We start from the raw sequence: 2,500 nt of genomic DNA on the forward strand, positions 1-2,500 counted from the left end.
GGTCCCCTCCGAACGCCAAGAGAGCCTAGCCACGAAAACCCGTTCGATGGTACCGAACTAGTATTATATGGCCTGTATCTCTCTCCCAACATCCGGCTGGAACAAACCCCCAGAACTTCCTGCGAAGTTGACCCCTCCATCACCTCATCCGATCGATTTCATCCACCTCTCGCCTCCTACCTCCGCACCACCTGAAGTACATTCTAAGCCCTGGCCCCCAAACCTTTGACGGAGAGGGGGGTCGATAGTCCACTTCTTAAGCAATAGTCCGGTGGGGGAGAAACGGCTAACCCGCACCTTATATTGACATAGGCTAGCATATGGAGTAACCCTCGTTGAACCAAGGCCCCCCGACCCGCTTTGGCTGATCGGGGGGTTCCGGGAGCAAATTCTGGTGGGCGAGTACAGTGGATCCTAGATCGATCGAACAAGGTAACTTCGAAAACAAACTCCCGAATCTTTCCCAAACAGCTCTTCCATAGTTTTTCCAGTCCGCAGCAACGACTCAGGTTTGGATGGGCGAAATCACGACGGCAGCCACAAAAAAATGGATCTCCGACATCACACAACCCGACACACCTAAGTTTCGCGAGGCTCGGCCCCTCTTCCCCTTCGGATGTCCCCCTTCGGTACACCACCACATCATGCCATCCAGTCTGGAGCGTCGCCGACTCCCGTTGGCCAAGGTAGGGCCAACACAAGAGTAGCGGACGAACCAGTCATCTGGTCTTACCGGAGAAAGGGAGAGGTAGACTGCCACCACCAAACCCCACCCAAGCACACACCAGGCAGCAAAAAGCCATCATCCTAAAAGATGGTCCCACTTCACAAGACGAGGAGGTTCCCCGTCCTTCATTCCAACCCCAGGTGAGAACACACACACCCTTCTTTGCGATGGATAAAAGGCAAAAAGAGAGGGCAAAAAGCCAACGGCAAATTCCAACCAGACCCCCAGAGGCACACACCACAAAAAGTGAAGCCAGAGAGAGCCAGACAAAGAGAAGGATAGAGAGAGAGGGAGAGTTAGACCCCCGGAAGAGAATCATAGGTGCTGCGGCCTTTTTCGGGAATGTGACCAGGAAAGAGAGAAACCGACGAGGCCGATACACACATTAAAAAATGAAAAAGTAACCATCACCGCGAAGGATTTTCCTCAAAAGACAAATCAGCAAGAAGTATGTCCAATCCTGGGGCCCATCGCCCCTCCAAATTAATGGAGGGGTCGGATAGAAATTTATAGAAATGTTACTTTTGTGAAACCCCTAGCCGACGAGAGAACTCTCACCGGTTTCGAAGTTCCATTTTCACATTCCGACCTGGGATGTTATGACTCCTCGGCCCACACTGCGAACGCGTCCCACACCCCCTCCAAGTTTATCAGGAATTTCACCTGAGCTTGCAATAGAGATCGAGCGCGGTGGCGGTCACAGTGGTGGTCGACCAGGCGGAGCTTGAACGGCCTCGGCAAACACTTCTCCCCACCCTCCCAAATGAATGAGAGAATGGCTTGACAATACCGAGGCCATCGCCCCCCGCCAAAAATGGTTACTAGCTCTTGGGACTCGCTGCGACGTTACGCGTATCGGCACAAGACCAACCCTCTTTTTCCAGTCGCCCGCGCACCAAAAAAAATTTTGGCAGCGGGACTCACAATCCTTGACAGCCAGCTCACCATATAATACTCGGCGACCCTCCGCGGGACCTCCTCAGAGGGTCGCGTCGCCGGGAAACTAACCCCCACTCCTCACTGATCCAAGGTAACACGCCAGAAGTATCCAGGTAACCCCAGTAGTATCCAGGTATCCCCCTGCGAACGTCGGTACTGGGCTCAAAGAAGGCAGCGAGCAGTCGGGACCCGTAGGCACCGAGCAACCGTCACCCCCTCACGACTTTTCCCGAGACGCTTCAGAGGAACCCTTCCCCACATAGTACTCTCTGTGGGATTCGGCAGGCCCCCCCGTCCTACTGCACTAAGGAAGTTCCGAGACACACTTTTTTTTGTGGAAGACCACCCCCCCTCCCTGTCCTGCCTGCTATCCCCGCCGCGACTCCTGGTCCCGGCCCTCCTCCCCGACTTCCTCCTTGTCCCGCTGCGAGTCCCGGACCTCCTCCCCACTACCTACTCCCGCCGCGAGTCCCAGTCCCGGCCTTCCTCCTCCTCCTCCTCTTCCCTAGTCCCGGCGCGAGTCCCGGACCTCCTCCCCCACTTCCTAGTCCCGTCGCGAGTCCCGGACCTCCTCCCCCTCTTCCTAGTCCCGGCGCGAGTCCCGGACCTCCTCCTTCTCTTCCTTGTCCTGCCGCGAGTCCCAGTCCCGTCGCGAGTCCCGGACTTCCTCCTTCTCTTCCTTGTCCCGCCGCGACTCCCTAGTCCCGTGGCGAGTCCCGGACTTCCTCCTCCTCTTCCTTGTCCCGCCGCGACTCCCTAGTCCCGTGCGCGAGTCCCGGACTTCCTCCTCCTCTTCCTTGTCCCGCCGCGACTCCCTAGTCCCGGCGCGAGTCC

The sequence above is a fragment of the Physcomitrium patens genome, chromosome 6, assembly GCF_059467195.1.
Source record: "Physcomitrium patens ecotype Gransden chromosome 6, ASM5946719v1, whole genome shotgun sequence".
Lineage (NCBI taxonomy): Eukaryota > Viridiplantae > Streptophyta > Bryopsida > Funariales > Funariaceae > Physcomitrium > Physcomitrium patens.